We start from the raw sequence: 13,636 nt of genomic DNA, 5'->3' as shown, positions 1-13,636 counted from the left end.
TCCTTTCAGACATCTTTCAATTCTAAGCAGTTGGATTATGTCCCTGTTTTGCTTCCCTCTGAATTTTCTAGCTTAAGGTGAAAGAGCTTGGAAATGTGACACATTTAAGGTATAACATTTCTTTTCACTACCAAATGAGCATCCTGCTCCAATTTTGACCTTAGTCTTTGACTCCTGCCAACCCCTTTTTAAAACTCCAAAGTATCGGGGCGCCTAGGTGGCTCAGTCGTTAAGCGTCTGCCTTCGGCTCAGGTCATGATCCCAGGGTCCTGGGATCGAGTCCCGCATCGGGCTCCCTGCTCTGCAGGAAGCCTGCTTCTCCCTCTTCCACTCCCTCTGCTTCTGTTCCCTCTCTGGCTGTGTCTCTCTCTGTCAAATAAATAAATAAAATCTTTAAAAAAATAAAAAAATAAAACTCCAAAGTATCTTTTGTGATACCGGACGTGAAGCACGTAGACAAATCAAGAGCAGTAATCCTACCTGTTGGAAGTAGGGTAGCAGTAGACCTACCTGTTGAAATAGCAAGTGACCAGTGCCCCGGCTACCGTCATTTGCTGGCACGCGAGGATGAATTCGCTGGTCCAGATGAGGCCAATTAAATGGTACCACCACATGTACCGAATGCCTACGAGCGGCTGATATTCCACTTGGCCACCTTCAATAACCCGTGCAGCTCCTAAAGTTTAAAACACAAATATGCTTTACACCAATGTTTTCCAAAGCATGGAAAGATGATTCAACAGGCCACACTTCCACGTGGCTGGCTGTTGGCATTAGGTAGATGCACAGATGCCAAAGTAAAGTTGGTAGCATCCACCCTCATTTGAGATCTTCATAGCACACACTGAAAAATGAGAACACACATTTAACTTATGAGTAATATCAATAACAATATTCATAATGACTGATGGGTAGGCAATTTGCAAGACACTTGACCTATATACTCTAATGCTCATCCCACTTTGTAGATATGAAAATTGAGGTTTGGAAGAGTCAGGGAACTTCCATAAAGTCTCACTGCTCACGATTAGTGGAAGGAGACTATAAACCCTGACACACTGGATTCTAACATCCATGGTTTTTCTACCACACCACTTTGTGATACAAACAAAACTCGTTATTAGGACTACAGCCATTAGGACTATATTTTAGAACACTGCTTCACCAAAAATTTAGAGTTTATAAATGAGACAAGGATCTCCATTTGTTTCAAAGGGATTCATTTCAGATTTTTTTTTTTAAAGATTTTTTATTATTATTTATTTATTTGAGAGAGAGAATGAGATAGAGAGACAGAGCATGAGAAGGGGGAGGGTCAGAGGGAGAAGCAGACTCCCCGCCAAGCAGGGAGCCCGATGCGGGACTCGATCCCGGGACTCGGATCATGACCTGAGCCGAAGGCAGTGGCTTAACCAACTGAGCCACCCAGGCGCCCCTCAGATTTCATTTCAAGGGCAAACTCTTCTAGCGCATTTGAAATACCTATTGGGTCTCAGTGCTAACTTAGGTTCATATCTCAGCTTGAACTGGGTAAGCTATTCAGTCTCCTTAGGTATAACACCAATTTCCTGCTGGTAGTTTGAATGAGATTACGTGGTAAATGCTTAATACAGGGCCTGGTCCATAGAAACTTCACTCCATAAGTGATAATGATTTTATTAAATTTCAGGAGCTTAATACTGTATTAAACCAGGCCAGCAGGGTCATCCCAACAGTGCTCTGCCATTCTCACGGCCAGTCCCTGTTTTATTTGCCCTCATCTAAAGAAGCCCCTGAATTAGCTCTGCAATTCAATTCAATTCAGGTTGGATTTAGTAAATCCAAATCCCAGCTCTGTGGCTATGTGTAATTTCTAGATGTTCTCCCACTACATATTTAAAATTATTGTAACTATACTAACTACAACCCTAAAACTACTGTAAGTCAGAAGATGGGCACTTCAGTCTTCAGCAAAACCTACAACTGGAACGACATTTAAAGATAGTTTCATATTTTCTTCCTTAGCTATAAACTGGTTTTAGGCTCATAATTCCCGTGTCTATAGACATTCACAAGAGGATCTCTGCAAAGGAAGTTGGAGAAGATAATCGTGCTGTAGAGCAATCTGATTCCACGGACAGAGGCTGGCCTTCGTTCCTTAGGCTCTGTGTTCTGCTGAACAAGAGTCACATTGTGAGAAACAGTGGAGCAGCTTGATTTACAGAGAAGTTAATATTTCATTGAGCACTGGGCTCTTTCTGGCTGGGAGGCAATCTCTGTCTCAGGTACGGCACTGATAAATGTTGATGCTTTTCCAAAACGGGTGTGTTTCGGAAAAGCATTCCCAGCACTAGAGAAGAGCCCCTCACCATCAACGCAGGGCTTGGGCAGATCAGGTCGGCGGAGACTTGGAGAATCACTTCATGGAATGTCAGGGTGACCAGGGCCAGCCAACAAGCACACTGTACTTCCTGCAAGGTCAAGTCCTGGGGATAGATGGCAGTTTTGCAAGAACAGGCCTACAACGTTGCAAATGGTTTGGGGGTGGAGAATGTTCCCACAGAACAGGAGGGATGCTTTGACAGACATAAGGTAAATACGGAGCCCTGGCTGCTAAAGGGGGAGCTCCTTGGCTGCCCCGTGCCAGCCCCAGGAGGGGCACACTCACACACGTTCCGGCTCAGCACACCGATCGATGGCAGTAGCGACTGGAGAGTGGCTAAAGTGGTAAGTCCGGGTTCATACAAGCCTTCCAACCCCTGGCATTCCCCAAAGCAGCAGAACCCATACGGTATTCTGGTCACTGCTGCTTTAGAGTATCTTCGTCTCAGCGACCTTCTATTTGTTCCTCTGGTTCAGTCGTATCAGGCTGTTTCCAGACTCTCCTTTCAGGCAGGGTTTCTCAACAAACCAATTCCCATTTTGGTGCAGATAACCCTTAGTTGGGGGTGGGGGGCTGTCCTGTGCCCTGTAGGATGTTTAGCATTCACCCTGGCCTCCACCCACTGGATGCCAGGAGCAACCCACCTCCCCTCGTCCAGTTATGTCAGCCCCAAAGGTCTCTAGACATTGCCAAATGCCACCTGGGGGCCAGACCTACTTCTCAAAAACCTCTGCTTTAGGCAAACATTCTCTGAAGAATCAGATCAGGCGCTCAGGCTTCAGGCTGAAAGCCCAGGAAGCCGCGGTTACCGCCTGTGGGTGGGGCAGGCCTGTTTCTGCGCACAAGACTACCCTCTCCTGGACGACAGTGTCAGTGCAGGCACGAGCCTCCGTCGGAGGACCCGCTGCTTTGCTGGGGAAGACTGTTTCACCATAGCTACTGCTATGTGTAGCCAACGCGTGTTAAGGGGAACTAGACTTCAGATAGATGCCAAGCTACGATGGATCACAGGGATGATGGTGCAAAGGGCACTGAACTCAGAGAGGACTTGGTCCCAGTCTCAGCTCTGACACATGTGATAAGCAACCTGGGCCTCCACTCTCTCATTGTCAAGATGAAGAGGGTGGACAAGATGAACCCTGGGGCAGAGATTACAGGCTTGGGTTTGAGTCCCACAGGCTGAGATTCATATCTCTGCACCGTCCCCTAATGGCTGACCAGCCTCGGGCAGGTTATGGGACCTTGTAACATCTCTGTTCCATCACTTGTAATCTGAAGACACTAATAGCAACTCCTTGCACCCTTGGTGACCCCGTCTAGTCTTGTGGCCCTGATGGCCACACATGTAGCTGCTATGGGGATTACGTGGCTAAGACCCTGGGAAGAGCGAGTACAATACAGGGTTAGCTATAACTGGAAGACAGGGAGAGAGAATTCCAGCTCTGGAATTAACGAATGTTTATTAAGCATCTACTGCATGTTGGAATGATGCTGGACATCAGCCATTAAGGGGAGAACACGAAAGAAGCAAACAAAACATCAGAAAGAGGATACCATCTGAGTGACTATCAGGAACTCCCATGTTGCTTTATTCATCTACTCATCTCCCCTTCTTCTGGACTGTTTATAATTCCTCCTTGGGCCTCTAAGGTTTTTTTCCCCCATTGTTACTCTCTGTCAATGACCTTACTTCTGGTTTCTCTGAGGAAAGTGGAACAACTGGAAAACCTCTGCGGGTGCCTACCCCCAACATCTACCTGCTGTCAGCATGAGCCCATAGCCCGACCCCCACTTAATGGGATAAACTGTCCATGATCCTAAGTAAGGCTAACCCCTCCTCTGGACCCCCCTCCTCATCTACTGATGACAGCTCTTCAGCAATTCCCCCCTCCTGCTTCCTTCATCCAAGTATGCCTCTCAACGGAATCATTTTCAACCATCTCTCATCTTTAAAACAAAAACAAAAAAACAAAAAAACCCCTCTCCTGACTCTCCTCCAGCTTCCTTGACATTTCTCTGTTCCTCTTTAAAAAATTTTTTAATTAATTAATTTATTTTAAAATAATCCATACCCACACTCTTCTGAGTGAGCCAGTCAGGCACCCCTCTGTCCCTCTTTATGGCCAAATTCCTCAAGACTGTGCCTACTTACTCTTTTCAATTCTTTTCTCCCTCTTTCCCTTAAACCCACTTGGATCATGATCCACTCCCCTGCACTTCCCTGAAGTGGTTTTGTTGCTAAATTCAGTGATCAGTCCTCGGGTCTTATCTCGCTTATCAGTAGCATTTGACACACCGGACACCAGTCCCGTATCCCTGAAGCCCTTCCCCCACACTCCAGCACAGCACACGTTCCATCCTCCTGCCCACTGGCTGCTCCTGGTCAGCCTCATTTCTGTTTTCCTCCCCAGCTCCTGGATCCCTTACCACTGAAGGTCCCCAAAGCACAGCCCTTGGATTTCCACTCTTCTCTCTCTGCACTCATTCTACTCTCAGGGTTTTAAATACCATTTATATGCTTCCAAATTCCCAAATGTAGATCTCTAGCTGGGACTTCTCCAGAAACTTCAGACTCAAACAGCTAATTGCCCACTGGACATCTCCATCTGGCTGCCAAAAAGATGTCTCAATTAACACAATCAAAACCGATATGATCTCCCCTAAAAATGCTCCACTCAGAGTCTTGCCCCATCTTAGCTGATGGCAGTCTCATCCTTCAGTTGCTCAGTGTCATCTCTAAATCTCTTTCCTTCACACCCTCCACTAACACATCAGGAAATCCTTCAGAAGAGCCACAGACTCTGATAAGTCACACCTCGTCCATTATTATGCAAGCATCATCTCCTCCCTGGATGGCTGCTACTAAATGTAAGTCAGATCATGTTACTATTCTGCTTAAAACCGGAATGACTTCCCACCTCAGATTAGAACCAGACTTCCTATAAAGGCTACAAGTCCTAAGGACCCTATGTGTAGCCAACGCGTGTTAAGGGGAACTTAAGGATCGCTGATCCCATGCCCTCTCTGACCCCCTCCTGACCCATGCTCTCCCTCGACCACCCCACTCCGGCTGAAGGGGTCTGCTTGCGGTGCCCCCAGTACCCTTGCCTCTTGCTGGTACCTTTATCCTTGCCTTCCCTTTGCCAAGAACACTGTCCCTCCCCTTATATAGCCTCATGGCTCCACCCATACCTCTTTCAAATCTTTGCTCACCTATCACCTTCTCAATGAAGCCCTCCCTACTCATCAAGTTTTAAGATTGCACTCCCCCTTAAGCATTTCTCATTCCTCCTCTCTGCTTTAATTTTCTCCATACCACTTACCAACTTTTAATGTACTATAAAATTCACTTACTTATTTTATTTAATGCTCATCCCCCCTCTAGCTTCCAAACTAGAAGGAAAGCTGTATATCTAGCATCTATAACAGGGTCAGATATAGTAAGTGTTCAATAAATATTTATTGAATGAACAAATGAATGAATCAACCTTCCTCAATAAATCCAATAAATATAGCTCCAATATATCCTATATCCCTAATATATCTTACTATAGAGATCTGAGACAATTTTCGGGTTATCATCAATACAAACAGGAGGAAATTCATCATGAAGCTAATCATAAGTCCAGACATTATAAACATGCTTTAAAGCATTTTGAAAGATTAAGGTGATACTCATGATCATATACATGACCGTTTCTCAAGGAAGGCAGTCCAGCCGGTCGGGCTAATTTCCCAAAGGAAGCAGGTCCAACTTGGAAGGGCTCAACTTTCTAGTACATTCAGTGCACTGGCCTCTTCCAGCAAATTGGCTCAGGTGCCCTCCTGACACCCGTCCTGCCTGTGTCTCTCACTGGCTCAGCTTCTGCTCGGACAGCATAAAGATTAGGGAAAAAGAGAAGAAAATCTCACTGACATAGAGCCTGTAATTTACCAAGTTCTTTCTGTGTATACATCTCATTTAATACTCACAGCACTGATGCGAATTCGCCTACTGATTCAGGATACACTTACTGAACTCATTGAGGAGCTGCACGCTGAGGTAAGAGACACAGAAAGGAAAAGACACGGCCCCTGCCCTCAAGATGTCCATACTCCAGGGGGATGGTAACACACAAGTCATTGTCTTGCATTATTGTTCTTCGTAGGACTCATCACCATCTGACATATAATATATATACTTTATTCCCTCTCTCCCCACTCACTAGTGCCTCTGTCCTGCTCACGGCTGTACCTCCAGTTCCCGGGGCTGCAATGGATAGCTGTTCAAAGAATGAAGAGTGTAAAAATTGCAAGGAAAATGAAGAAGCAATACTAAGTATGCCTGGGGAACTTATAGATTTTCTAAGAACTACACTGCTCAAAACCATTCTTGGAGAATGACTAGCTTTCCAAGCAGTTTGGGGTCGAGAGGTGAGATGCAGGCTGCGAAGAGGAGGTGTTTCCAGATGAAGGTCACGGCAGGTGCAAAGGCACGAATGTTCCTGGAGACTGTTTTCTTTTGCACCTTCCCAAAGGGACCATAAACTTCAAAAAAAGCAGGAGCTGTTTCAAATCTCTCTTGTGCAGGTTCCCTCTACCTCTTCCCAGGACAGGTCTGGGATGCTAGGAGGCTTTAATCTCTCAGAACTCAAAAAAGAAGACAATTTTCTTGTAAACTATATTCTCAAATATGCCAGGGAGGGCAGAGAGTAAAGCTGAAGCTAGGACCAGATACTCTTTAGCCAACAGTAATTCCCAACATAAGGAACATATATGGTCCCTTATTTGCAAAGCAAAGCTCCGGCCCCATCTTAGCCTCCTCGCAGCCCTGTGAAAACATCATTTTTCCATTGCCAAAATGAGAAAAGGGAAGCACAGAGGATTAACGTATAAGGAAGGCCAGAGCCAGCCAGGATCCTGGGTCCCTTGATGGGAAACCTGTCTGACCCTGCTGCCTCCTTTCCAAGCAGGGCCCTTGGCCGTCCCAAGCACACTGAATGTTTCCCTGTGATGACCCTTCTAACTGTAGCACATGCGGAGGGGAAGTGCTCCCCAAGATGGGCTTCCTCCACTGTTGACTCTGGGGTTTCCAGGCCACCTTAATGACAATTGGACATACTGAGCCCACACGGGCTCCTTCCAACCTGCCACCTGCACCTGCTGGGTTCCCAAGGTTATGACAGTTTCGCTTTTCCCCACTGGATTTTAGTAGTCACTGTCACATGGCTGGTAGCAGATAGTTCCTAATGGGCGAATCAACGTCACTGCCGGAGGGCCTTGATATGGTCTGCTGAAACGATCCCCAAACAAGCCAGAATTTGTAGACTAGCTCAGAGACTGAGTGATAGCCTCTAGAGAAATAGCTCATCTGGGCAAAAACAGCCCAAGGTCACTTTTTCCTGTATTTCTTTTTCTTTTTTACACATTAAAGTATTAGGTCTTTTTTAAAGATTTCATTTATTCTTTTGACAGAGAGAGAGAGAGAGAGAGAGCACAAGCAGGGGGAGCGGCAGGGAGAGGGAGAAGCAGGACCCTGGGATCATGACCTGAGCCGAAAGCAGACACTTAACTGACTGAGCCACCCAGGTGCCCCAAAATATTAGTTCCTTCAACTACCTGACGTGATAGAAAGCTCCCAACTATTACCCACTGAGGACACCCCCCCATCCCCTGGCCACATGGGACACAGACTGGACAACTGGAGGGTTCTATAACTGCCTGAGGGGATGTGAAGGGAGACAGTCAGGCACTGCGCCGGCCTCTCTGACCACCCACATCACCTGGCTTCTTTTCACAAGCACTGACAGCAGCTCTCAGTCTCCCACAAGTGCACTGGGGGCATCTCCCGAAGGTCAAAATGACATGAAGCCTAGAAGTGACCCGCCCAGACCAGAGTGGTAGCTCTGGCATGGAGTGAAAAGGCCTTTGAAAACAAAGGAGTTCTGTGCACCTGGGTTGGCCCACAGGTGAATGGGAAGGAGAGTCAGGTGGCTGGAGGGGACAGCCAGTCTGGTTTTTAGGGTGCCTGAGCCCAGCAGGAGGGAAGGCCAGACCTCCCTGCCACACCTCCTCTCCTGCAAAGCAGAAGGTCTGCCAGCATGCATATCTACGTCAGGTCCCAGGCACCTGGCTTTCTTTCCTGACCCTCTGCCTCTCGCCCTCGGGCCTGGTTTCCTCCGTCCACTGACAGAGAACGGCCTCACTTTAGTACCTGACCTCCGAGGTGGTTCCAGAATGCCGTGCTGCCTTCCGCCCCTGGAATCCCCTACTTGTCTTCCTGCCTCTCCTGCTCACAGCCCTGGGGCAGACCCTATTTCATGCCCCAGAAGCCCCGGGCCCTAGTTGGGCCTAACGGGGAACTGAAGGGACAGCGCGCTGGCTGCTCACCCCCGAGGCAGCCCTGGGATGTGTTCCTCTCCGTCTGCACCCCTAACTCCCAGGACTGGCTCTCTCCTTGTCGTCTGTGACGAGGTCCTCTCCTGGTGTTTGCCTGTGACCCCTCGTGAATCCCCCTTAGCTTCTTTCTGTATTTTCTGATGGCAATTTCTAGCCCATCCTCTGAGAAACCTTCCCTGACTCACAAAGTGGGGTAGAGCCTAGTTCTGGAGCTCTAGGAGCTCCCCAAACTTCTCCTACCGTGACATTCATCAACCTTTGCCATGAGCACACGTTTCATTGTCAGTCTGTCCTGCTGGACTCTACGTGCTCTGAGGAGAGGATGCCACTCCTCCCCAGTGCCTAGCCCAGGGCCTCAGCCCCACAAGGCTCCCCTAACAGTTGTGAAGTAAAAGGCAAGAACGAACGAACGTGCCCTGCTCCAAGGTAGCATGGGTTAAGCACAGGGACGATTTCCTTTAGCCAGACTCACGGCCCAGAAGGACGTCTACGCCCCAGAGGCTGGAGGAGGAAGGAACGTCCTTCCCTGGTCCTGAGTCATATTCCCAGGACCTCACCCCTTCTCTGGTGATTCTTTAGGGCAATGGTTCCAATACCACCGTCCACCACCCCGTCGCCATGCCCCGCCACCTTCTGCCACCCTCCACTCCCAGCCCACCCTGGCTTCGACCTCTGGCCCTGTTGTCCTGTAACCACAGACCCCAAACACAACATTGTGGGCCCAGGCCACATCCGCCAGCCAGCTGCTGCGGCCGAGTACTGCTCTGACTTGACAGACAACTGAGGAGGCCCACTCTGTCTCCCAGACACGGGAGATGCGAGAGGGCAGAGATCACACGGGTTCCATCCTAGGGCTCTGGAGCCAGAGAGAGCCTCGCACTTCCTATTGGGGTGACCTTCCACGGAGCGCGTACTCAGAACCTCAATTCTCTTGCTTGGAACTTGAGCATAACAAATACAGGATGAGGGGGATTGCCATGCTTAACGCAGAGAACGTTAAGAAAGCTCCCAGGACACAGCCTGGAATTTGGGCACAGTTCAACAAATGCTTGTGTTCCTGCACTTACCAAGGCCACTGCCCTCCTCTCTGACCGGGACTGAGACTGCTTCAAGCGAACAAAATAGAGCTGTTCGGTGTTGCCCTAGCTGAGACTTCCAACTGTCCCACAATGTCTGTTCTTCGCTTTTTCTTGGCAATAGAACCTCTAATTTTTTAACTGTGTGTGGCTGCCCCAAATGAAACCGTGTCTCCTGGCCTCCCTCGCAGGAAGGTGTTGCTGTGTCACGAGGATCTGGCCGGTGGGGCGGAGGTAGACATGCTGTCATGACTTCCAGGAGGGCTGAGGGAGGGAGGGCACGCTCACCTTCCTCCCTGCCACCTTCCTAATGGCTGGTGTAGGGTATGGTTGGAGCCCGAGTGTCCATTTCTGCTACCAGATGGAAGCAAGTGGGACAGGAGGTCAGCCACAAGGCGCTGAGATGAAGTCGAACACACACACCTAGGGCTGCCATCGCTGGAGGATCATGCTGGCCTGGGGCTCCTCCTTGTGGACTTCATTTCCGTAAGAGAGAAATTACCTCATATCGTATTTAAGCCACTGGTTGAGTCTTCTGTGACTCCCAGACACACCTCATCCTGACTGATTACAGTCCTGGTTCTTCCTGGATAATTATCCTGAGTTCACTGCAGGTCTGCAGAGAGCTTCCAGAGAACAACAGAAGAGAGTGCTCCTACAGCGTCTCTGGAGCTAGACGTAGGGACCATGTCTCCCAGGGAGCCTGCTGACCATCTTGAAGCAAGCTCCAATGGGTCAGCTGACTCCAGAGGAGAGGGAAGAGACCCCAGTTGACTAAGAATCTACTACACAGCAGTTGTTCTTACAGATTTGACTGGAGCCGATCGGAGACAACATAAACTTGATAAAACAGTAAGGGATCACATTAGCCTTGTAGATTTGACATCCGCTGTGGTTCTTTTTTTTAAGATTTTATTTATTTTATTTTGACAGAGAGAGAGAGAAAGCACAAGCAGGGGGCAGAGGGAGAAGCAGGCTTCCCGCGGAGCAAGGAGCCTGATGTGGGACTCGATCCCAGAACTCTGGGATCATGACCTGAGCCCAAGGCAGATGCTCAACTGACTGACTCCAGACAGTTCACAGATTAAGATGGCAGGGTGAGGCCAGGTGTCTGAGAGAACAGCCCCTCTCATCTGCTGTGGTTCTTATTTGTCTGGTGACGGTTGGTCTCAGAAAGCAACTTACTCTTTGGTACTCCCGTCGGAGTGTGAATGTGGGCCTTAACCAAATCGAACAGAGGAGTTAGAGAAGATCTAGAGCTGGGCCACTCAAAGTGTGCTTACAGACTAGCTGCCCATCCCCACACCGCTTGTTACCAGCCCACAGCGAGATGAGGAGCTTGCGCCAGAACACAGACTGACCGCTTGACGAAGCCCAGTGTTTCCTTCTGCTGACATTTTCCCCCCATCGCGAGATTTCTCGATAAAGGAGTGGTATATATTCTGACATAAGCTCATTACCTCATTTCAGACAGTACTTTAAATAGCACTTCTTTGCCCCGTTATGGGGCTTCAAAAAAATATCGTTTGCCCTACCTCAAACCAAGTGAATCATGATCTCTGAGGAGGGGGCCCAGGCAACTGTATTTTAATAAAGCTGATTCTGAGGAATCCCTCTGGTGGAAAACCACTGTATAGAGATAACAGGACGTGGTGGGGGGTGGGATTCAGGATTGTCTTCTCAGGACCTAAGCAATGTGACCATGTGCACTTGCTTTAAACGTAAGCTGGCTCTGCTGGGCACAACACATTTTTAATAGGGCGATCTTCTTGATCACTGATGTGAGAGGAGTTGGCAAATTGCCGTGGATAAAATCTGAATCCTTCTTTCTAGAGGCTTTTGTTCATATTGTAGTTTTTCTGAAAGCTCTTTCAGTCCTTACTGAATTTATCCTCTCTTGAAACAAACCCAGTTTCTTTAATGCCAGTGTAAAAGAGGAAAAGGGTTTTCCTGCTTTCCTCCATGACAGAGCCCCTGGCACCATCACCACCGTCATCGGACACGCCTCATTGCAGGGGAATTTGGTCCCCATGAAAGCAGGTCAATGGCTCTAAAATGGCGGGGTCTTCCGTGCCCACCTCCGAGGTGATGGAACCCAATGCTCTTACCTGCAGTCCCCAGGCTCAGCAGCACAGCTACCCAGAAGACCCAGAAGAAAATGAGGATGGCAAAAGTCCATAGTGGTTGGAACAGCAGGAAAGGAGAGTTGCTGATGGCCTTATTTATGACTTGAAAAAGTTCAACTGTCAATTTTATTCTCTTTCTGAGGACAAAAATCAAGCTGAGCAGAACTGCCTGGTGAGAAAGGGGTTAGAATAAATGACTCAAAATAGTGAAGAACTGAGAAGGAAACCTTCATATTTCACTGATATCTCAGCAAACAGCTCTTTATCTACTCACTATTTTTATTATAATTGAACAGAAAAATGTTCAAATCCTAACTGAGCATCTACTATGTGCTGGTCCCTATGAGAGACCCTGCAGCTGGAACAGTGAACAAGACACAGTCCCTGTCCTAAGGGAACTTGAGGTCTGGTCAGAGAGCAAGAGAAAATGCAAATAAGGTCCTCTAGGTTCAGAGAACCATCTTCTGTCCCTTACCTCCTCCCCACAATACCCCAAAGACTCAGAGAATGCTCAAGGATTGCAAAAGGCAAGGAATGGAACTATAAGGGGAAAGGACAGTGATTATGCCTCAAAGCAACCTTCTGTGCCCTCCTCGCTACTGGTTTTGGCCTCCCTCCATGTAAATTTCATATTAAATTCATCCCAGTCCAGTCACCTGCCATCTCCTCACACCCTTCACAGGCAAGCTTCTGCACAGACTAGTCTCCATCTGCCATCCACACTTTCACACCCTAACCTAGAGCATGGCATGTGAATCTCTGTCCATTCCTCTTTTCTTAAAACTTTTTCCTCCCTTCACTTCTATGATCGCTCTTTCTTCTGGCTCCCCTCCTACTTCTTCAGTTATTGTTTCTCAGAGTCTTTGGGGGCTATCTCCTATTCCTTTGTGGTCTTAGCATCCTTCCTAGAGGCTGATAACCTTCATTTCAAATAAGAACCTCCAGCCGTGGGGTGCCTCGGTGGCTCAGTTGGTTAAGCATCTGCCTTTGGCTCAGGTCATGGTCTCAGGGTCCTGGGATCAAGCCCTGCATCTGGCTCCCCGCTCAGTGGGGAGTCTGCTTCTCCCTTTTCTTTTGTGCCCTGTCCCCCGGCTCATGCTCTCTCTCTCAAATAAATTTAAAAGAAGAAGAAAGAAGAAAGAGGAAGAAGAGGAAGAAGAGGAGGAGGAAGAGGAAGAAGGAAGAAGAGGAAGAAGAAGAAGAACAACAACAACAACAACAACAACAACAACAACAACAACCTCCAGCCTCACCCTTCTCTAGGTGCTAGATGAGTAAGCACATCAGTTCCTGGCCAGGCCATGAACATCCTACCGTGTCTCAAATTCAACTCGTCGTGAGCCAAATTCATTATCTTCACATAAAAATCTCCTCTTTCTTCTAGATTCCCTACTCCAGTGGCCCTAATTTTTCTGGACTCTTCAAGAATAAGTAAGGTTCCTCTCCTGTGTATTTCCATGTTATCCCAAACTTACCAACTGTAGCACTTGGCATTTTCTACTGCAAATGTTTACTTAGCTGAATTTCTCATTAGGTTAAGCTCCCCAAGAGCAGAGCTATCCCTGGTGCACAGCACAATCCCAGTCACCTGCATTCAATTTCCTAGATCTGTCTCTATTCCCACAATTGATCGCAGCTCAAGTCCTATCCTCAACCATCTGTACCCTAATAACGTCCTCATTAGCCTGTTTTTT

The 13,636-nt window shown here is 48.0% G+C and overlaps 1 long non-coding RNA gene across 1 annotated transcript; it reads right to left on the bottom strand.

Moving 5' to 3' along the window:
- Positions 1–510: 510 nt before the first annotated feature.
- On the bottom strand, positions 511–12,916 carry LOC145718512 (uncharacterized). The gene is made up of 2 exons (XR_014141863.1): positions 11,925–12,916; positions 511–676 (listed from the first exon to the last, which is right to left on the bottom strand). It is a non-coding gene; the product is annotated as an uncharacterized LOC145718512 (long non-coding RNA).
- Between the last annotated feature and the right edge of the window lie 720 nt (positions 12,917–13,636).

Source organism: Leptonychotes weddellii, unplaced genomic scaffold (assembly GCF_054177405.1).
Source record: "Leptonychotes weddellii isolate Sample4059 unplaced genomic scaffold, ASM5417740v2 HiC_scaffold_1676, whole genome shotgun sequence".
Taxonomy (NCBI): domain Eukaryota; kingdom Metazoa; phylum Chordata; class Mammalia; order Carnivora; family Phocidae; genus Leptonychotes; species Leptonychotes weddellii.
This window is presented reverse-complemented; position numbering and strand designations above follow the sequence as displayed.